At 49.0% G+C, this 24,269-nt stretch overlaps 1 protein-coding gene across 2 annotated transcripts in view; it reads left to right on the forward strand.

Annotated features, from left to right (window-relative positions):
• The window catches only part of LOC147708065 (centromere protein H-like), a 412,880-nt gene that overhangs the window by 198,691 nt on the left and 189,920 nt on the right, over nucleotides 1-24,269 (forward strand). The gene's annotated exons all lie outside the window — the stretch shown is intronic.

Here is a 24,269-nt window from a genome sequence, read left to right on the forward strand (position 1 = left end):
GGATCAATCAAGTACATTATACCAAATAGCGTGACAAAAAGAGCGTAGCTCTATTACAGAGCGAGGAAGGCACGCAGTCGCGGTGCGTCCATTGGGGCGTAGGGTCGTAGCCCCACTAAGCCCCATGGACCTACTGCGTCGTCACTAAAAGCCCAATACAAATATTTTAAAAAATCGCGCTATCTGCCGGCCGGGAAACCGGGAGACACCCGACTTTCCCGGAGTGCGCATGGGGGTGGGGGGGGGGGAGGATGGGCCTGCTGCAGCTGCGCAAGTGTATTTTTGGGCACAAGCATGCCCGCGCATGCGCAGATCGTTTTCCTGTGAATTCCCCCTTGGAGAGAGGACCAGGGGACGGGCCGCAGCCCCCGGGGTTACACAGGGCGACTGGGCGAGGATTCATGGTGCCCCCCCAGCCAATCCTGGCGCTGCATACAGCGCCAGGATTGGCTGGTCAATACATAGCCCGGGTACATAACCCATTGTCTGGGGAGGGGGGGGCAGAGCTCTCTCTCCCTCCCTCGTACTGCGGTCTCTGTTTGTATGGGGTTTGATTGAAGACTTGACCTCTGACCTGACCGGACCCAGGAATACGACAAGTCCCGAAGGAACCGCTCGGCCAGGGAGACCCGACGTTCACACTCAACTCAGGTATGATCAGAATTCAGAGTGCTAGGATACGGCCCCATCACCGCCACATAAATAATGAATGTGCACTATGGTGCTCCTGCCTCTTGTGTGGGCCTATTCCATGTGCACTTTCCATTTCAAGCGTGACCACTGTCTGCTGACTGCTCACTGGATGTCCATAAGTTAATAATTGCTGCAGTGCTGAATTGTAAGCTGGAATGCAAGCCTTTTTTCTGCTACTGGTTGGGGGCAAGTGGTTCATGCCTGTGTCTGCTAAGTCTTTGACAACGAGGTACTTGGTTGCTTCGCGTGTGCCTGGGTACCACATCTGCTTATGGGGCAGCATGTGCATAGCAGGATGTATTGAGTGTGTGTGTGTGTGCGTGGGTGTGCGTGGGTGTGTTTGTGTGTGTGTGTGGGGGGGGAGGGGGTTCGCTTCTGTCTCCCAAGCAGCATCAGACGCTACCCTCTTTAGTGACTATCAACGCATTACAAAATGAGCTCGCATGGGAGAAAGCGGGGATTCCCATTTTGGTGTGTAGTTCAGTTGTAGAAGTGTATACATGACTTTGGGCTCAATATGTATGTTCCGATTTTGGTGTGAAGTTGTAAAAATGTATACATGACTTTGGTGTGAATATGTACCATCAAAACTGCAGGGCCATACCAAAGGGGAGAGGATGTGGTCTGACGGTTAGGAAGGCCGACTTTGGTGCTGGGAAACCAGGTTCGAGCCTCTTATCAAGCCATAAAAATGTATACATGACTTACTTTTGTGTTAAATAAATAGATATTTTAAAAAACAAATAAAAATGATGTTCCGACTAAGGTGTGAAATTGGTGTCGAATAAATACATGTTTTAAAAACCATTAATATTAATCCTGTATCATTGGTGCTGGAGTACAAGGTTCGAGACTGGTATTGAACACTGACAAGCTGTGTGCAAGTTATATGGTCATAAAAATACATGAATGATGGATGGATGGATGGATGGATGCAGGATGGATGGTGGATGGGTGGATGGATGGATGCATGAATGCATGATGGGTGCAGGATGGATGCAGGATGGATGGATGGATAGATGGGTGCATGAATGAATGATGGATGCAGGATGGATGGGTGGATGGATGGATGATGGGTGGATGGATGGGTGGATGCATGGATGGATGGGTGGATGGATGGATGGATGGGTGGGTGGATGGATGGATGGATGGATGGATGGATGGATGGATGGGTGGATGGATGGATGGATGGGTGGATGCATGAATGAATGATGGATGCAGGATGGATGCAGGATGGATGGGTGGATGGGTGGATGCATGAATGAATGATGGATGCAGGATGGATGCAGAATTGGTGGATGTATGGGTGGATGGATGGATGGGTGGATGCATGAATGAATGATGGATGCAGGATGGATGCAGGATGGATGGGTGGGTGGATGCATGCATGAATGAATGATGGGTGCAGGATGGATGCAGGATGGATGGATGGGTGGATGCATGAATGAATGATGTATGGATGCAAATAAAAATGATGTTCCGACTAAGGTGTGAAATTGGTGTCGAATAAATACATGTTTTAAAAACTATTAATATTAATCCTGTATCATTGGTGCTGGAGTACAAGGTTCGAGACTGGTATTGAACACTGACAAGCTGTGTGCAAGTTATATGGTCATAAAAATACATGAATGATGGATGGATGGATGGATGGATGGATGCAGGATGGATGATAGATGGGTGGATGGATGGATGCATGAATGCATGATGGGTGCAGGATGGATGCAGGATGGATGGGTGGATGGATGGATAGATAGATGGGTACATGAATGGATGCAGGATGGATGGGTGGATGGATGGATGATGGGTGGATGGATGGGTGGATGCATGAATGAATGATGGATGCAGGATGGATGGGTGGATGGATGGATGGATGGATGGATGGATGGGTGGATGCATGAATGAATGATGGATGCAGGATGGATGCAGAATTGGTGGATGTATGGGTGGATGGATGGATGGGTGGATGCATGAATGAATGATGGATGCAGGATGGATGGGTGGGTGGATGCATGAATGAATGATGGGTGCAGGATGGATGCAGGATGGATGGGTGGATGCATGAATGAATGATGTATGGATGCAGGGTGGGTGGATGGATGGGTGGCTGCATGAATGATGTATGGATGGATGCAAGGTGGTTCGGGCTCGCTCGCTGCAATATGCAAATTAGTTTACGCCCCACCACTTTCAAATGTCACCAGCCGCCCCTGAAGGCACGTATCCTAATGTACAGTGATCTATGAAAGACGTGTTCCTGGGGGCACTGAAAATGCAGCAGAGGGCATATCGGCCTCTAACCTCTCTCTTAACTCAGCACGGACTGTCAGTGAGTCCGCTCGAGAGGCTCCCGCTGGAACAAGCCAGAAAAAAGGGGGCGTGGCTGCACCACCAGGTGCAGCCACTAAGTGCTTGTTGGGGGCTCGACCTCACTCTGCCCAATAGAAAAGAGGAGCGTGTATCTAAACACGACGAGCTTGAGAACGCGTTGCCCTGGTAACGCGTGCAAGTGAAAAGCAAGGGGTCAGTTCATGTAGTGGATTGTGCGTACATCTGTACTGAATGACAGAGCTGGATGAAAAAAGGAACATGCGTGTATTGTCATTTTAAAAAGGAAAATGCTTGTCCATCGATTAGTCATGTTGGCATTTCAGCAGGGCTGTGCAGCAATTGTGTAGGAAATGATAGCCTCTATTTCCCAAAGAAATGCATACATTGTAAATAGTCACAAACGCACCGTAGGGTCATGACCGGTATAGGACTAGACCTGTATACTAGCGAGTCACATTATGCTATAACAATGCAGGAATGCTATAATCAAAGAGAACATGTACCTCATTTGTTAAGTTCATCTGAACATATATATTCGCGATGCATAATTCGCCTAGAGCAAACAAATTTGGGTCATAATAAATATATCATTGTATTAGTCAAAGAGAACATGTCCCTCATTTGTTATATTCATCTGAACATATATATTCGCGATGCATAATTCGCTTAGAGCAAACAAATTTGGGTCATAATAAATATATCATTGTATTAGTCAAAGAGAACATGTCCCTCATTTGTTATATTCATCTGAACATATATATTCGCGATGCATAATTCGCCTAGAGCAAACAAATTTGGGTCATAATAAATATATCATTGTATTAGTCAAAGAGAACATGTCCCTCATTTGTTATATTCATCTGAACATATATATTCGCGATGCATAATTCGCTTAGAGCAAACAAATTTGGGTCATAATAAATATATCATTGTATTAGTCAAAGAGAACATGTCCCTCATTTGTTATATTCATCTGAACATATATATTCGCGATGCATAATTCGCTTAGAGCAAACAAATTTGGGTCATAATAAATATATCATTGTATTAGTCAAAGAGAACATGTCCCTCACTTGTTATATTCATCTGAACATATATATTCGCGATGCATAATTCACCTAGAGCAAACAAATTTGGGTCATAATAAATATATCATTGTATTAGTCAAAGAGAACATGTCCCTCATTTGTTATATTCATCTGAACATATATATTCGCGATGCATAATTCGCTTAGAGCAAACAAATTTGGGTCATAATAAATATATCATTGTATTAGTCAAAGAGAACATGTCCCTCATTTGTTATATTCATCTGAACAGATATATTCGCGATGCATAATTCGCTTAGAGCAAACAAATTTGGGTCATAATAAATATATCATTGTATTAGTCAAAGAGAACATGTCCCTCATTTGTTATATTCATCTGAACATATATATTCGCGATGCATAATTCTCTTAGAGCAAACAAATTTGGGTCATAATAAATATATCATTGTATTAGTCAAAGAGAACATGTACCTCATTTGTTATATTCATCTGAACATATATCTTCGCGATGCATAATTCGCTTAGAGCAAACAAATTTGGGTCATAATAAAAACATCATTGTATTAACATGTATTAAGAAGTGTCATGTGTTGTTGTATCTCATATTACAAATGCACTGGTCATACAGATTAAACATATATAATGCTAATACATCCCAAAAGGAGCAATCCTCATCTCAAGAGATCCTTGTAGTAACCCTACTTTGGTAAGGATCTAAGATCGGTGGTTGATGAGTGGGCATATTGTCTGTGTGACTAGTGTGTGGCTATCATCCCTTGGCTAAACATGGTGCAGAGATCTTAAAGTTCCCTTATTCTGCCTGCAGACCTGCCATTTGTGCATAGGTGGCATCCAGTTAATTGAGACCATTGGTCACTGTGTCTAGTAAATGCATCCACTTGCATTCCCTGATGTTTAAGATTGTGCTGAGATCCCCTCCCCTTTGGCCTAGCGAAACATTTTCCAACACTAGCCATTTGAAGGATACCGGGGTGTGCATTTGGGTGGTGAAATGTTTAACCAAGTAGGCTCTCACTGTCTTACATCTTAGTCTGCTACAATGCTGTAGGATCTGATTTTTCACTTTTTGTTTGGTTTGCCCAACATACATTTGATCACACGGGCATAAATAGCGTATATCACATCAGTGGTATTGCAGTTGGTGTGTGACTTGAAGTTGATGGTATGATTTTTGTAGTTCAGTGTCCTGGTTTCTATGCACATTGAGCATGCCTTGCACTTCGTACATTTATAGTGGCCTACAACCTCCGGCAGGTTCCACATTGTCTGAATCGTTGGGGCAGGGGGCGTGTCCAGTAGTGAGTGGACGTCGTGGTCCTTCATGTTCTTGACCTTTTTAAATGCGTGCATTGAACCCAGCATAGGTCTTAGAATATTAATCCTATGCTCAACCCTTGGTAACGTGGCTGCGAGCAGAGAGGCTTAACTTCAAAGACCGGTATGTGAAGCATTTAAAAACACAAGTTCAGTAAATAATTAAGACACAACACAAAATAAAAATCCAACACCAATTTATAAAAATAGATCATATTGTTTATCTTTTAAATGACACCAAAACGAAAAAAATCCACTGCAGGGAACCAGAGAGATTATATTTTTTAAAGATTAGTCACTTTCTAGTGCATAGAAACCTACAGTGCCCCTTTTAGTCATTTCGTTTTGTCTGACAGGGACACCTTTAGAAATTGTTATGGAGAATCTCATCAAATGTGCTGCCTTCTCCAGCAGGCGGGGTCCAGTTAGAACTCCTTCCTGAAGTTCTGCTTGTGGGTCCCAAAGTATCCAACACCCAATCCAAGGTTCTGGAATCTCCAAGAGGGTCCTTGAAAGTGTGAAATTTCAATTCTGCAATCCACTTGAACAAAACCCTTAAAAATCCACTAGTACTCCAGGCTGGGAATTCTTTGTGGGGATGTCCAGGTGAGCTCTGTTAACCTCTAGCTTGCAGGGAGTCCACTCTTTAGTCCTTTTGCAGCAACATAATTCACAGGGCTGAAGTTTCAGTTGATGCAGTCTTCAGAGGGCAGGCCTTAGAAATCTTTGCACAGCAAAACTTTTCAGCAGGGCACTTAGTGCTTCAGTAAGTTTCAAGCAGCAGAATTGGAGGGATATGCCCCCCTCAGATACTTATTCAAAATTCTCTGGGTCAAGCTGCAGGTCACTCCTGACCAATGGGAGCAGGGTAACTCCTCAAGGCGATGACCACATTCTGTAGAGTGTGGTATTATTTTTTCCCAGAGTGCATCAAATCTTCCACAACCATAATGGCGGATGTTCCAACAGAGAGTCAAGACCTGGCTAAACACACCCCCAGGGATTACTTATTTCCCTATACTCTCCCACTACCATCTGCACATAACTTCCTTAAGCCTAGCCCTGACTCAGAGTCAAAGGTGTAAAAGTGCAACTGACACCCAGGCCTCCCCTCTGCCTTTGAAGAGCATGGTTTATGACTCCACCCTTTGGCCTGGCATTCCTATGGACCAGCACACTACCCTCCCAGCAAAGCTGGTAACCCCAGGGGCTCTTCATTACCCCTTCAGAGCAGCCTGGCTAATCAACTCTGACCAATCAGGGCAGACCACTGGACGTCTGAATTTGGACTTACAAACAAGAAAGCCTTATGACTTCTTGTATGTGCACTTTAGGAGAAATCCAACAATATGATATTGTTGGATTTACTACTACCATTATGGGAAGTCTTTGACTAACCAGTCTAGTCCTCTCCTATCAATAGTTATTCATCAATAACTTCCTACCATGTTAACCTATGTAACAAGGGATTTGCAATGAGAAAAATGACTTTGGCCATTTTTCCAGTACCAGGAGTTACAAAAACATACTTGCCTTATAGCTACAGGAACCCCACTCCATGTGCAACTAGGAAAGACTTTAGGGGTTCTGAATCTGTAGAAATTTTGCAGATTCTCCTTTTACTGTGCTCCTAGCATCACAGTCGAACTTGAGCAGCACTTTATCACAATGTGGGGAATGAAATGTGAAATTTCCCTTTACCCAGGCATATAAAAACTCATTTTATAAGGGTGTACCTTATAGATAACTGCCCCCCACCCCTGGGATACCTAGGGGAGACCCTGGGGGTCCCTAATATGCCAAAACATTGTAGGTTACCCATTTTGAAGTGCCCCTACCACCAAAGTAGAGTTTGGGCACAATTTACTTTTTAAAAGCAGCCCTTGCACCCAGTGCTGCTTTTAAACTGACCTCAGGCTTCAGCATGCAAGAGCAGAGAAAGCTACTGGCCTCTAAACTGCCATGCCCCAGGCTAATTGGGACTTCTAGATAGTTTCAATCCCCTGCCCTATTATATACTAGGGGCTTATGGGGTAAGTCATGCCAATTACAGGGGTACCCCACCATACCATAGTGTACCCTAGTGTATGTTAGGTGTTTTAACTGTATTCTAATGTGTTCCTTTCAGCTTAGCGCTGGCCCTGGGCCGGGTTAGGCAGAGCCCAGGGTCAGTCAAAATCAGTTACCACGGGGGAGGAGCTTCGCGGGCAACCAAGATGGCTGTGTGAGCTCGGAGCTCCGAAGACCCTCCGATCCTCCGTATTGATCCTGCTACCCATCCTGTCCCACAGTAGTGGGAATCTGTTGCGGTGCTGTTGCTGAGGCGGGGCCCGTTCTCCGATCGAAGATCCGAGTTTCCTGCGCTGAGTTACACCGTCGTGAAGATTGGTGACGACGACGCCATAATAGTCTGGCACTACGAGGGGGACGGTGGCGTTTTCACACGGTGGCAGCCCGAGAGGGTTGGAGCTGCCCCGTTCTGCGCTGGTGGCCAGATCAGATTGTCCAGAGGCCTGACGCTCTCTGGGACGGGGGAGGTGATTATTGACTTTGGCCGTCTGGAAGTGGTAGTGCTGGTTCGACCTCGCTTTGGGTCGTGATATCCCCGTCGCCCATCATGGCGGGCAGAGGAGATCCGGACAAAGGGAAGCCCCCGAGAGTCAGCAGGAAACCTTCCCTCTCACAGACCACCATCTCTGAACGTTTCTCCCTTCCTAAGGGATCGCCTGGTGCTTCAGGCCGTACTAAAGACTCGCAGCGAGATGTGTCTCCGGACGATGTTGAACCCACCCTCCGGGATGTTATGGGGGTCATTGCGGGCATCAAGGCCGAAATGCACAAGCAGCACGAAGTGTTGTCGCACAAGGTCGACACGTTGACGATTGAAGTCAACCTTATCAGGGCCGACCTCGGAAAGACTAACGACAGAGTCAAGTCGCTCGACATTAAGACGTCGAGTCTGACTACCGATATGTCCGACGTGCAATCGGAGGTTCGGGACCTGAAATCCGCTAACTCGCTACTTGCCCGCAGGCTCGATGATTTTGAAGGACGGGCACGGCGCCAGAACGTCCGCATTATTGGTGTGCCAGAGGGCGCTGAGGAGGACGCTGTCGATCTCTTTGTTGAGGACTTGGTGTTGAAGCACTTGGCTCCCGGTGGCCTAAGCAAGTTCTTCTCGGTGGAGCGAGCGCACAGACTGCCCGGTGGCCAACCGAAACTGGGAGCGTCTCCGCGCCCCATCATTGCCAGACTTTTCAACTACAGGGACCGGGATGCGATCCTGCAGGCATCGAGGAGAGGTGGTCCGTTAAAATTCCTTGAATGCAGAAGTGAACTTTTTCCCCGACTTCACTCAAGCGGTACAGAAACGCCGGCAAAGCTTTATGGGCGTCAAGCGTAGGCTGAGGGAGATGGGGTTGAAGTACTCTATGCTATTCCCAGCGAAGCTTCGTATAGAACATGGCGCTCGGGTGGTGTTTTTTGACTTGACAGAGGCAGCTGGGGACTGGCTGGACACCTTGCCTCAACGTCGGACTACCCCTGAGGATCAGTCGGAAGGGGCGTCAGGTGGTCCTGATCTTCAGGAATGAACAATGTTTCTTCGGACTTCTTTCGGTGGAAGGCCCTGCAAGTGCAATCAGTCACTGACTTATGTTTTTTCTTTTTCTTTTAATGCAGCTTTTCAACTTTGGAGGATAACGGGGGGTGATAGGATGTCTCCTTTCTCCTCTGGGGGCTTTCCGTAGATTAGTTTTTTGGGGGCGACAGGCACACTGCTAGTTGGGGGGGCTTCTTAGTCTGATGCAGGGGTGCAGGGTGGGGGGTGGTTGGTTTGAGTGTTTTCCTTATGTTTTTCCTTTTTCCTTTCTCTCGAGGCAAGGTTGCTATTCTTCTGTTTATAATGTTGCTGTAGCTGTTTTCTGGGGGTGGTGGATGGGACTGTGCATCTTTGATGATGGGGGTAAGACATTAAACGTGTTGAGTTGGAATGTGAACGGGCTGGGGGATCGCATTAAACGTGGGGTTGTACTACAGATGTTTAAACGGTGTGTACCCGATTTTATTCTATTACAGGAGACGCATCTCATTGGCAACACGTGTCACGCACTTAATAGAAAAGGATTTAAGATGGTGGCTCACTCCGGGTTCTCTTCGGGGTCCCGAGGGGTTGGGATCATGGTGCGCATGTCTCTCCCACTGGAGGTGGAGACTAGGGTGATTGATGATAGAGGTCGCTATGTTGCCGTTGTGGGTAGATGGGAGGGGCGTACCCTGGTTTTGGTTTCTGTTTGTCCCCCCAGGTTTGCAGACGACTACCTTCCAGGATCTCGGGGGCGCCATTTTGGGCCTCCCGGAGGGATTGCTTATTCTTGGTGGGGATTTTAATGCGGTGGTGTCGGGCACCCTTGATCGTTTTCCATCCAGAGACCTTCGCAGTGCGCAATCATGGCTCCCAAATTTCCTGAGCACTATGGGTCTTATTGATTGTTGGCGACTTCTTCACCCCGCCCAGCGGCAGTACTCTTTTCACTCGGGCGCGCACGGAAGCCTCTCCAGGATTGATTATATCTTGACTCCGGCGATCCAGGCATCAACCTTTTCTGGAGCCCGTCTGATGGCCAGAGGCATATCGGACCACTCCCCGGTCTGGGTGTCGTTTGACTTTGGTATTGTGGCAACCTCCAGACTGGTACCGGTCAACCCCTGGTACTTTCGCAACCCCAAAACTCGTGACCTCCTAGCTAAAGCTATCGACCTGTATTTCTCCGAGAATACGAGCTCGGTATCGTCGGCCTTATCATTGTGGGAGGCCTTCAAAACTGTCCTGAGGAGAAGCCTTCTCCTTGATAGCAGAGGTGCGCAGGCGCAGGGACGAGGAAATGGTGCGGTTGGAGTCGGAAACTGAGGGCCTGGATTCTCAATTGGAAATAGACCCGACACCCGAATTGCTGCACGCCCTCTCCCTAAAGCAGTCGGAGTATCGAGCCACTGACGCTGCCAAGGCGATGGGCAGGGAACAGCAAGGGAGGATCTATGATGCGGGTGACAAGGCGGGCAAGCTTCATGCCTGGTTGGATAGGAGGGAGATGGCTTCCCGTGTGGTGCCTGAAGTTCTGGGAGAGGACGGGGTGGTTGTTACTGACCCCAGCGCTATTGCTTCGGCTTTTGCCGACTATTTCGAGACGGATTATACCTCGGTCTCCACCTTGACTGAGTCGGACTCGGCCTCTTTTCTGGAGGGAGTTGAGCTCCCTTGCCTGTCGGACACCGAGCGTGACGACATGGACAGGGACATTACGGCTGATGAGGTGGCGCTCGCAATACGATCTTTGCGATCTGGCAAGGCCCCCGGTCCCAATGGTCTTCCGGTGGAACTCTACAAAATTAAGGCCGACACCGTCTCAGTGCCCCTGCGGCGTATGTTTTTGGAGGCCCGGGAGGCTGGTGCACTCCCACTGGACCAGCATTTGGCCACCATTGTGGTCATTTATAAGGAGGGGAAGCCCCAGGGACCATTGTAGATCGTACCGCCCGATCTCCCTGTTGAATGCCGAACCCAAGATTCTGGCTAAGTTACTGGCTAACCGGCTGGTGGGTGTGATTGCTGACTTGGTCCATCCGGACCAGTCAGGTTTATACCTCACCGCAACACTGCTCTTAATCTTCGGAGGCTTCATGCTGTCATGGCGCGGGTGCACAAACTCTGCGAGCCGACCGTCCTGGCTTCACTGGACGCGACAATGGCGTTTGATTCCCTCGAATGGAATTATCTTTGGGCGGTGTTGTCCAAGTTTGGGTTTGGCCCCGACTTCATTAGTTGGGTCAGGCTTCTCTATGCCTCCCCGTTGGCCAATGTAACGGTCAATGGCCGGATATCGGCTTCCTTTGCCTTGCGCAGGGGTACAAAACAGGGTTGTCCGCTGTCGCCGCTCCTTTTCGCTCTAGCGCTCGAGCCGCACGCTGCCTGGATACGCACCCACCCTGACATCTGTGGGATCAAGTGGTCACCGGGCTTTGAGGACCGAGTCTCACTGTACGTGGATGATATCCTGCTTTATCTGACTTCCCCCTGTCGGTCTTTGATTGTGGCTTTTGACGTGTTGAGCACTTTTGGTGGGTACTCGGGCCTAGTTATTAACTGGTCGAAATCCTATCTCTATGTGCTCAGTGGAGAAACCCCACGTCTTCCTAGGGGTTGCGCTATACAGGTCTCGCAGCAGGGATTTAAGTACCTGGGTATCTATATATCAACGGATGCCCGGGCACGATACACCAACAACTTGCTTCCCCCTCTTGCGCGCCTTAGGCGCGATGTGGAGGGCTAGAAAAGATTGCCCCTGTCCCTGCTGGGCCGAGCGGCATTGTTCAAGATGATGTCCCTGCCGAGATTCTTATACGCGCTCCAGAACACGCAAGACCCCGTCCCTTCCAAATATTTCAAGGAAATTGAAGGTCTACAACGGACCCTCTTGGGGAGGGTAGGCCGCGTATCGCTGTAGTTAAACTGACTATCCCATGGTACGATGGCGGTATTGCTTTGCCTGACATCCGCCGGTACTATTGGGCCTCCCAATTGGCTGCTCTTAATCACGGCTTTTATGGACCGGCGGAGAGTCCGGGATACGCCATGGACCGTTGGCTCTTGAGTGATGGGATGTACTACAGAGCGCTGTACTCTAGGTCTCTGGATGGAAAAATGACTGGTCCCACCAAGACTGCTGTGCACATTTGGAGGGCCATTACGAAAGCATTGGGGTGGAAGGGTAGACTTACTATGGCCACTCCACTTTATGACTCCGACTTGCTGGGTAGGCTGCGGCACTCGAAGGGGTTTGACCGGTGGGACCTCATTGGTATTTCCAAGGTGGCTGATGTGATGGCCAGAGGGGAAATCAAGTCTTTTGAAGCCCTGAAGACTGAATTCCAACTGGGTGCCACAGAATACTTCAGATACGCACAATTGAAACATGCCCTTACGTCCGCCCTGCCTGTTGGTGAGAAGGTCCCCGAATCATCCCCGCTGGAAGACAGGGTGCTGGACGGCCATATGCCTGACAGTGCCATTTCCCTGACCTATAAAAAGCTGATAAATGTTTGGACGGATTTGTTGCTGAATGTGGGAGATCAGTGGGTGCGTGATGGGATTGAGTTGGATGATGAGGATTGGCAGTGTGCGGTGTCTTCCCCCAAGGAAGTGGCAATTTCGGCTAGGCTGCGCTTAGTCCAATTGAAGATACTCCACAGAGTTTATGTAACTGGCCCCAGACTGATCCACATGGGGCTCTCTGTGGACTGTCTCTGTAGGCGAGGATGCGGTGCACTGGCCACCTTCATGCATACCATCTGGGAATGCCAGGTCATTGCTTCCTATTGGGAACGGGTGCATGTAATTATGCGTGAGGTGACTGGTGTGGATTTGACTGCGGAAGCTCGACGCTGCTTGTTGAACGTGTGGGGTCCGACTGACTACACTAATGCTCAAACCCGCTGGGTCACGTTAGGGTACATGGTGGCCAAGCGAGACATTGCTCAAAAGTGGGGTGCCCCGACTCCCCCCACCGTGGGACTGTGGAAAACCAATATGGACTGGTGCATGCTCCGTGAGAAAACTGTGTACATAGCTAGGGGTAAGCCCAAGAGGTGGGGGGTTGTCTGGGGTGCGTGGAATGAATACAGAGGTGATATTTGTGTGCCCCCCCGACACAGGTCCGCTGGAGGTTCGTCTCTCTCCCTAGCCCTTCCTTCCGCCCAACTCTTTACTTAAACGAAATCCTGGTTCCTTTGCCCCCCCCACTCTTGTATGCTTCTCCAGTATGGTCAGTGCAGAGTGCTAAATGGTCCCACTCGCCACCTGGAATCGTGCATTGCCGCTCCTATGTTGTACCTTGCCACCTCCTTTTTCCTTTTTCCCCTTTATTTTTTCTTTATCGTTCTTTCTTGTTGTTATCTTAGATTTCTTAATTATATATAAAATTAAACCTGATTTGCTCCTCGAATTGATTTGTGCGCACCTCTTCTCCGCTCTTTATATTGCTGCCTAGCCTTAGGGATGTAAGGCTGAATAGCTGTGTGCTTTGAATTTTCAATAAAGGTTTTCCCCAAAAAAAAAATAAAAAAAAAAATCAGTTACCACCAGCATCAGTCAGCAAAAAGATGGGGGGTGCCCAGGGCATAGGATGTCTTTGCAACATTAGTAATAACGTACAATTTAAAAACACCTTCAGTAGAGCTCCTTGGGCATCCAGTTTTAAGGCAGCATTAAAAATGTCAAGGTAACTCTTTTGATTAATATTTCTGCTAGAGAGAGAGAGTGATCAGAGTTTTTTCTAGGGGCAGTTTTGCCTTGCCTTAAAGTAATGCAGAGTGTTAAGATTCCTGCTGCAAAGAAAGCTAACCGTGCGGAGCTGTATTTTAACAGATAACTGAGTGGATTACTGCTTTTGTCACGGAGATCCTTTTGTTACTGCAGTTCATAAGATACAACCCTAATACAGAACAGTGACTTTTACAAACTGTTATCAAAGTGCTGCATGTATACTACATAAAATAGGTTAGAACGATCTGCTTTTTACCCTAGTCTTTCAGAATCTATTCCTAAAGTTGCTGAGATGTGTTTGTTTAGGTAGATATGCAGTAGTAGGCTAATACATCTACTGCAGGGATCTATATCTGCCCTCATGGTCGCAGGTTAAAATCCCAGTGGGTCTACTCAGTCTTTCGCCCTTCCAAGGTCGATAAAATAAGTGCCATTGAGTTGAGTAACAATAATCCTCTGTTATTTCAGTGCCAAGATGCCCCTAGGGGGGAATGCAAACTTTAGAAATAAGCATCGTTATCCAGATTACAAGATCAAATTTGGCCAAAGAGGTCTATTTGCAATGGCAGTGATCCTAAAGAGTATCTCCACGCTATCAAGTGCAGAGAGCCAGACAACAGTGAAAGACTGGGTATTGGCTGAAAGGGCCTATCCCGAGATAAGCTTCATAGTATATCCCAGAACCTAAACTAACATATTAATGCTCAATCCAGATTAATCTTCATTGTGCTCTGTAACTCTAGATATCACTTTATACGAAGATCCGAAATTGATCTGTCTTGCAAGAAAGAAGACTGGGCTGGAGGAGACCCAGAAGGTTCAAAAACATGGAATTATTCCCAGAACAAATTGGTTACTTACAAAAGAAGCTGAAATAATGGAGGTTTTGGCCAGATGGGCAAGATGGCAGATGCACGTTAGAACGGCTTCGCTGTAAATGCCCTGAATATCCTGCTCAATCCTCCTAATAGAGGCAGCATCCACCAACAGCACTTAGGCAATCCCATCCACACTGCCCAGGGACACATCCATGTTGTCGCTGTGCAACGAGGAAGCCACGGAGAGACTGTACCACCCTGTAAGCTCATGTACCGTGTGGGAGTGCTGCGGCCTCCCCTTGCTTCCGCCTGCCCGTGCGGTACAATTTCTCTCTGCCGCGCTCTGCTGCAGGCGACTGATGAAACGAAACCGGAATGCCGAGGTTAGATTTGCAGATAGTGCGGTGCCTGGCGTGAGACATCGCGGTGAGGGACTGTAGTATTCTGCCGGGACGGCTTGGTGATGGAGGCGGAGGAGCCCTATGGGAGCGGTGTGCCTTTCTCCTGTGCCACGACCTCCTCAACCTCTGCTTAGCCACAAGCCCAAGACGGCTGAGACGAGTACCGGAGGCTGAAAATTCACGCTAGGGTGGAGGGGCAGAGCATCGTGCCGGCAGGACCCGGGGATCGGGACGGCCTAGGCCTGCCAGCAGGCGAACATCCGAGCTGACCCTGCCCTGTCTTCCCCCCCCCCCCCTTATCCATCGCTTTACAAGACCTGTTTCGTAGCATCCGTATGCCCCGTGGAAGCTGCCTGTACCATAGACACTAAGCACGCCCTGCCTTCGAGGGGAAATGTGGAGCCGGGAGCAGCCACGACCCGTACTGGTGACTGAAGTCACCCGTACATTCCCAATGGGGCTCTCTTATGGAACACACCATGAAGCCTCCTAAGGTAGGCGCCCCCTACCTGCACGCGTATGGGCTGACCCCTACCTGGCTGGACTTGATAGTTGGGCTTCTAATCAGGGTGGGGCCCCACGTAAACATTTTATCTCTGCCCTGTAACTGCGGCCACCGAGCCGATTGGAACAACTGAGCGAATGCTCCAGGACGAGGCACCCAGCTGAGGGGGCCCAGGGGTCATGACGGGCCCAGACCAACCGGCGCTTAAGCGTGTGCACCGACTTCCATCCCTTCTCCCCCTCCCATTATTGAGGTGTACCCTTGCGGGCAGGAAGCACTAGGGGTCTGCATCCCAGTGCCATCATCGGAGACTACCTGTGCCCACCTGACTAGGCGACCCTGGGGGCTGTGCCCAGAGGCTACACAGTGCGGGTACACACATTGCAGTGGACAGAGATACTGTGACTGCATAGGCGTGAGGACTGTACGGTCCTGGCCCCGGGAATCGTATCTGGTCCAGGTTTGGTAGGGTGCAGGAACGACCAGTGTCAGGGCACCGACGCCTACCCCCCCCCTCTCTGACAATCAATTGTGATCGGCGGGAAAAGGTACGAGCCATCCCCCTATGTGGCAGGACTTAAAGGCTAAGTCACTGCTCATCTATCCTGCCTAGACCTGAAGCTGTAGAGGTGCAAACCAAAGGACAGTGCAAATCCTACATCTGTGGCCTACCGCTCAATGATTTACACTCACCAAGCATATGCCGACAGCCCATCAGCTGATCATGGGCTGACTATGATCAACCTGCTGCATGTTTGGACAGGCTGCAACAACCACACGAAGTGCAGACTACCGTGACCCAACACCAATCATTGTTGGAGAAGATGGACACGGTCATGAGTACTGTGGAGAAGCTGGGCGCAACGATGGAAACAACCCACTCTGCCGTAGAAGCGAAAATTGATAAAGTAGCCATATATATCACAAAGCTGCACGCAGACCATAAGAAGCTGGCTGACAAGGTGCCGACTCAAAAGATGGCCAACATGGATTGCGCCCGACCACTAGTCGAACATGTCTAAAGTGCTGGATCTCACGGCCAGAGTTCAGACCCTCTATGAACGGCTGGATGATTCGGAGGGCAGGTCACGGTGCAACAACGTATGAGTGGTTGGCTTGCTAGAGGATTCAGAAGGCCAAGACCCTTCATCCTACGCAGAGCAGTGGATAAGGACTATTATGCCGGAAGTGGCACTGTCCCCCGCAGTTCGTTGTTGAGTGGGCGCATCGAGTCCCAGCGCGGTAGCCCCTCCATTCCCGGAGCACGGCTTGGGCCTTTCTTGATCCGATTGGTCCACATCAGGGACCAGGACACTATCCTGAGGGAGACCCGGAAGACCTCGGACACAAATGTAGGCCATGCCCATTTCCTGTTCTTCCCGGACTACACTGTGCTGGTCCAACGGGTAAAGAAACGCCTTCAGGAACTAAATATGCGCTACTCGCTCCTGTTCCCCACCCTCCTCCCCATGGCGGTAGACGGCACCACACATTTCTGCGAATCACCTGCATACACCTTGTCTTGGCTGGAAGAACAAGGGCTATCCGCTGGCCGTCCGGAGCCTGGAGCCACAGCGAAGGTATGACAAACTAGAAGACGCCGAAAGCGTAGCAAACACCAGACCGCAGCATCACCGGCCACGCAAATCACACCTCCCAACTCGGAGTAAATTATAGCGGAGCGACGGAGGGCCCTACATGTCGCGGCGGCACTGGGTAACCCATCTCACAGTTTGGACTTGGCTACAGAAATCAACCAATCTATGGCTGAGGATGAGCAGCCCCAGTCGTGGTCGGGAGGACCTGACTCTCTCCATCCTTCTGAGGTGATGCCACAGTCTGCTGACAATATTATTTAGCACCTGACGCTTAGATAGATACCATATTATAGTCACACCCCTCCTAGCAGCCATGGAGCAAAAAGTAGTTGCCCCCCCCAAAACCCTTGTCCAACAGGCCGCGCGTGGACTGGACAGAACCGCGCATCAGACAGTGCCCCACCGCGCTGCACCGCTATGCTGGACCCATCCAGCAAGTAGTAAGCCTCCTTGACATCTGCTGAACTCTAGCAGGGGTCATACCAGCAACAACTCAGGAGGGCACAGTGATGAAGCCACCACTGCACCTCGTAACCCCATATTGTACTGACATTGTTTGACACAGAATGTATCTGCAATATGGTTTGGGAGGGCTCCTATTGGGGCTCACCTCCACAGAAGTTTTTCAAGTTCTACTGTTCTCCCTCCCCGTCTCCTCCCTTATACCGCATTATATTCCACATGAGGTCGGGCATTCACACACTTTTCACGCCAGTAGACTGTTGTGTCAGCGAATGGCGGGCTGCCGCACTTGGACATCATACACCCAGGTATAGCGCGCAATAATGTCATCACATGGAATGAGGGGCATCCAGACTTCATATAAGCACTATACCATATACTCGTACTTACAACGTAGAGCCACTAACATAGTGCTGCTGCAAGAAACACATCACACAGCTGGAGGTCACTAGATTTCCCAGGAGAAATGTTTAGCACAAATGTTTCTGCCCCATGCAAGGGGGTCACTAGTTTGGGTCTGAGCCGGAACTCCATTTATACCAGAAGAGGTGACCACCGACCCGAAGAGTTGATAAGCTCTAGTGTGAGGCAGGCTAAACACAGTCCATTCTTATAGGGTCCATATATGCTCCAAACATATAGCAGCCAGTCTTCCTGCAAGAACTCACCCGCTTGCTTGCGCCTGCGGTTGCTGGTTGGGGACTTTAACTGACACTTAAACTGCTCCTTCCCCCGCTGATGCATTCTCCTGCCTCCTCTAACACTCGGGCCCTACACGACTGGCTTATGAATTGGTCTTTAACAGACATTTGGTGCGCTCGGCACCTAGACACCCGCATATATACTCATTCTATTCCCATGTGCATGACCTACATGTGCGGCTGGATTGGATTGTTGGCTCCTCCTCACTACTGCCACTCATTAAAACCATTGACTATCTCTGCCGCACACACTCGGACCATAAACCCCCAAATGCTGCAGCTGAGTTGGGCGGCTGCCCCCCCCCCCCCACCCCACCAGTCCCCAAGTGGAATCTTCAGCCGGCCGCACTGGAGGACCCTGCGTTCCGAGTTTTGTTAGATGTCACTGCCACACAATACTTGAACGACAACGATGGTACTACACACAGCACCCCCTCAGAGGGGGAGGCATTCAAGGTGGTCGTCAGAGGACACAGTATGGGGCTGGTCTGGAACATGCGCTAGCAACTCACCCGAGAGATAGGGAAGCTAGAGCAGGATCTCCTACCATGCGTGGCCCAAGTGACATTAGGCGAGAAGCGGAGCAAACCATTACCTCCTTGAAATGCTGCACTACCTCAATTACAAGCACACACTGCTCGTATGCACGCACTCCCGGATAGGCCCACCCGGTTGTTGGCCTGGCTGTTGCATCAGGAGCAATCCAGGCACCCTATACATGCCATATGCCCCACACTCTACACCCAACACGAGATCCATGAGGGGATGACTAAACATTACACAACCCGTATAAAGCCACAGCCCTACCCGTCCACGCCAGATTGAGCACGTTCCTCTCGGCGATCCAACTATCACACCAGAGCATCGCGAGGCACTGGGCGCCCTGATTCAGCCTGAAGAAACTAAGGATGCCTTATTGGCATTAGCAACTGGCAAAACCCTCAGCCCGGATGGGCTACCGTCTGAAATCTATAAGGCATGTGCAACAATACCAACACCATGTCTTCAAGTGGTCTATGCTGCAGCAATAGATGCCTCCTCCCTCCCACCCTCACTAAATGAAGCGCGGTTAGTTTTGCTGATTAAACCAGATCGAGACCCTATGGACCTAGGTTCTTAAAGACCACTAGCCCTGTTAAACATAGATTATAAAATACTGACGAAACTGTTAGCGGACTGGCTAGCACCCCTAGTATGACCACTCGTGCATAACAACCAAAATGGGTTTGTTCCGACATGCAGTACATCTGTAAACCTTCGCCGATCCTTTAGGGTCACAGAATATGCACAGTGGCAATGGCCCTTGTGCGGGATGCCTCATCTTAGATCTGGAAAAGGCATTCGACACCCTAGGATGGGACTGAAAACGGGCCTGTATTTTTCAGCTCCCATCAAAGTACGAAAGGGTACCAGACAGGGATGCCCTTTATCTCCGCTGCTGTTCTCGCTCGTAGTGGAGCCCCTGGCGGCTATGTTTCGAGCGAGGGGCACAGATGGGGGATCACCCAGGATGATAATATATAAATAGGCTGTGGGGGGTTAGGTTTAAACCTATACTAACTGATAAAACCCCACTGAAAGAGAAATAGCCCTCACCAGTGAAAACATATAAACACTGTCTAAACACCTGCACAACCACGAACTAAATGCCATTCAAAGAAAGTAAAAAGAGAGTGAAAGAGTCATTTATTTTCGTTCTGACTGGGCCAATACAATGTAACATTAGCAGGAACAAAGCCTGGGCTTATATAATATATTTACAAAGGCCTAAGAGGCCGTGCTCATGGGCGTGGGCAAGGTCCCGCAAGGTGCAGCGTGGTAGCTGGAGCTTGATCCAGCTACCACGCTGCACTAACGGGACCCATCGCTTCGTCCCGGGACGCTAATCTAAGCGGCTCCCCCTGTGGAAGGCACACGCCATCATGCGTTTTGCCAAAGAATACTAAGTACTGATGATCCAGCCTCCTGCTCCGGTGAGTATCGGGACCTTGCCCACGCCCATTAGCACGGCCTCTTAGGCCTTTATAAATATATTTAATCAGGCAAAGCTCTCTTATTGTAGTCCTGATGATGATCCCAACATAATCCTTGGAGATGGGGATCGAAACGTTCGTCAACTGTTTACATAGTACTGCTCCTTTTTCGATTCATGATTTGTGTTGCAGTAACTGTGAGCCAACTGTGAGCCAAGAGCGCCAAGAAACCGTCTCGGTGTACGTGCGCGGTACAAATTTTTTAACATAACATAACATAACTGTGGGATAGAGCTTACTTAAAAAAATTATTGTATTGTAAGCCGCTGTTTTCCTGCTTGTTTGCCTGTTACTTTCTCCCCTATGTATTGTCTTTTCCTGACTTGGTACAGGCTTGTGCCCAGTTATCATTGTGTGACTTGTTTCACCTTAAATGTATGAATTCTTTGAATCCTTTAAATAAATGCTTCTATGTCCGGCTGGACACTGAAGAAAACACACAGTCTTCATTTTTAGCCTGTGTTCATCCTTTTTCTATTTTAAGCTAAGGACCGTTGTTAACTATAAAACTTAACATCCCCCAGCAGCGTTGGCATACGGAAACAGCGAGAATGCATCCCATGGGTAATCGACCCCTCCTCAGATGTGAGGGCAGGGTACACATTGCTGAGCATCTACCTGTGCCTTGCTTATAGTACGCAATTATCATGTAGCTGGAACAGTCACTCAACCCCCCTCTGCTAGGTTGCAGCTGCAATCGCCACCCACACGTCCTTAGCTTGAGCTGAGCCTGTCAGATTGATAAACACAGTAACGGACTACTAAAACACGCTGGGGGGACATGCCCCAATAATCCGATCATTTATCATCATTGATTTTGTTCTCATAGTTCATTTTAAGCATTTACTGTCTAATTCTGACATTAAAGGCTGGTCCCCCCCTGTGATTTATGGCACCCCAGCAGCCGGCTGGTGTCCCGCATATGTACCACTGGCCTCTTTTCCTGATGACAAAACCTTGTATTCTCCTCCATCAAAATCCACTATGTATGTTGAGGTTGTAGTATCTCGAAACACTGTGGATTGTGCTAATATATTGTTTCAGGGAAAGTACAATAAACCGATTTAAACAAAAGAAAAAGAAGCTGGAACAATGCCTCTATAGAAGAACAGTGTCTGTGTTTCTGACTATTGGCTTTTGGTTTTTTTAGGTCTCGCCTGAGCCAGCGCATGCGCTACTCTGGTGAGACATTTAGTGAGTGGGCTTTAAAAAGCAGATCACAGCTTTTTGGGTGGCATTGAGTGTGCGGTTACGCGCACAATGACGAGCAGAGACGCCATCTGGCTTTCCTCTCTCATCATGGTGTGTGCACATCTCACACCACTCACCAGACGTGACGCTGCTGCTTTCACTTTCCACTCGCGTGCTTTTTTAATTTCATTTTAGTGCGCCCCGCACACAACTCCCGGGATTGTTTTAAATGGCTTTGCTCCCGACGTTGCTTCTGTTCTTTTACTCAAATGCAGCATTTCATTTAAACAAAGGGTGTGCCCGTCGCTGCTTCTGCTACCCCCCCCCCCCACACACACACACAAATACAGTGAGTGATGACATCAAGGTACGTCTGGATTTAGTCAAAGGCATACTGCACATTCCGTCACTTTCAGTAATTGTTTTTTCCGTGCATGCATACTCTGTTGTATTTATTTTTAATTGTATTTGTTTGCATTCGCAGCTGCTCTGCTTGTTCTGGTATTATGCTGAGCACCTTCTTTTTAGTGATACTACTGGTAGCTGGTGATGTAGAATTTACAGCAGAGTTGTGAACTTTTAACTTTATTTACTAAGCCTCCACATTATTTTCATTCTTTGCCTCTCCATCATTCTCCCCCTTTCCCTGTATCTCCTCCTTCTCCGCATTACCCCTCCTGCTCCCGACCGCCCTAAGTGTCCTTCGCTGCATTAACCATTCTTTCACAAACCCCCTTTCCCTTTCTTTCTTCACTCTTTCGTTAATTGCCTAGCTTGCCCCTTGCTGTACTTCGTTATATCAGGCCCTCTTCCTCTCTTCACCTTCTCTTGCCTCACTATCACCATGTCTCTTTCTGTCTTCTATTTTAAAGCTTTCTCCCCCTGTCCATGAGTCCATCTTTATCACTATCGACCCTCCTTTACCCGATTTCTGTTTCATTGTATACCACATCTCCATTAATCTCTCTAGTCCTCTCCCTTTTCATCGTCTCCCTCTCTTCATTGCCCCATGTCTCCCGCTCTAAAGCTTCTCTCATTCCTCCTTTCCTTCCACCCTCTATCTCTGTGCCCTGTACCCCCACCTCTCCTCTAAACTTGAACTCCTGTACTTAGGCATTCCCTGACACTCATTTTGCATCAGTCCCTGTTTCCCTCAACAACAGTTCTATTCATATGGAGTGCTGAGTGATTCACCAGCAGGAGTGGAGGCAGGGTGGGGGTTGGGTGAAGGGACAGAGATCTGGCCCTCCATGACTTGTTTTTGGACACCTTAGACCAATCAGGCACACAATTAGAACTTATTCTTATCGTGTTACCCCTCCCGCTCCCGACCTTCCTATACCTCCTTTGCTGCATTAATCATTCTTTCACAAACCCCCTTTTCCTTTCTTTCTTCACTCTTTAGTTAAGTGCCTAGCCCCCCCCCCTTCCTGGCTGTACTTCATTATATTGGGCCCTCTTCCTCTCTTCACCTTCTCTCGCTTCACTATCACCATGTCTTTCTACCTTCTATTTTGAAGCTTTATCCCCTTTCTAGGAGTTCATCTTTATCACTATCGACCCTCCTATGCCCGATTTCTGTTTCATTGTATACCATATCTCCATTCATTTCTCTAACCCTCTCCCTTTTCATGCTCTCCCTCTCTTCATTGCCCCAAGTCTCCCACTCTAAAGCTTCTCTCGTGCCTCCTTTCCTTTTGCCCTCTATCTCTCTGTGCCCTGTAGGGTCAGAAATTCCTAACTAGGTCAAACGCCCCCCACACCTTCATCCCAGAGAGGAGAATAAATGGAGTTATTACATTTGGTAGAGCTAAAGCTGTCAGTGTACTACATTTTGGAATGGATAGAGCTGTGGCATTAAGCGCTATCTCACAGGCGCAGCAATACACAGTTCAGCTGGGCCAACACTGCATCACTCAACGCTGAAATATCTTTAGGTTAAGTTTACACTATTGACATACTGTAGGTGTAGCACCACCACAGCATCACTAAGCACCACCACAGCATCACTCAGCACCACCACATTGTCACTCAGCACCACAACATCGTCACTTAGCACCACCACAGCATCATTCAGCACCAGCAATACATCATTCTACGCCACCATAACAATGCCCTACACCACCACAACGCTCTACGCCCCCGCCACAACACTCCGCACCACCACAGCATCACTCCGCACCACCACAGCATCACTCCGCACCACCACAGCATCACTCCGCACCACCACAGCATCACTCCGTGCCACCACAGCATCACTCCGTGCCACCACAGCATCACTCCGTGCCACCACAACATCACTCCGTGCCACCACAACATCACTCCGTGCCACCACAACTTCACTCTGCGCTACCACAACATCACTCTGCGCTACCACAACATCACTCTGCGCTACCACAACATCACTCTGCGCTACCACAACATCACTCTGCGCTACCACAACATCACTCTGCGCTACCACAACATCACTCTGCGCTACCACAACATCACTCTGCGCTACCACAACATCACTCTGCGCTACCACAACATCACTCTGCGCTACCACAGCATCACTCTGCGCTACCACAGTGTCACTCTGCGCTACCACAGCATCACTCTGCGCTACCACAGCATCACTCTGCGCTACCACAGCATCACTCGGCGCCAGCACTGCATCACTCGGGGCCAGCACTTCATCACTCGGGGCCAGCACTGCATCACTCGGGGCCAGCACTGCATCACTCGGGGCCAGCACTGCATCACTCGGGGCCAGCACTGCATCACTCGGGGCCAGCACTGCATCACTCGGGGCCAGCACTGCATCACTCGGGGCCAGCACTGCATCACTCGGGG

This window comes from Lissotriton vulgaris, chromosome 6 (genome assembly GCF_964263255.1).
Source record: "Lissotriton vulgaris chromosome 6, aLisVul1.2, whole genome shotgun sequence".
In the NCBI taxonomy this organism is placed as follows: Eukaryota; Metazoa; Chordata; class Amphibia; order Caudata; family Salamandridae; genus Lissotriton; species Lissotriton vulgaris.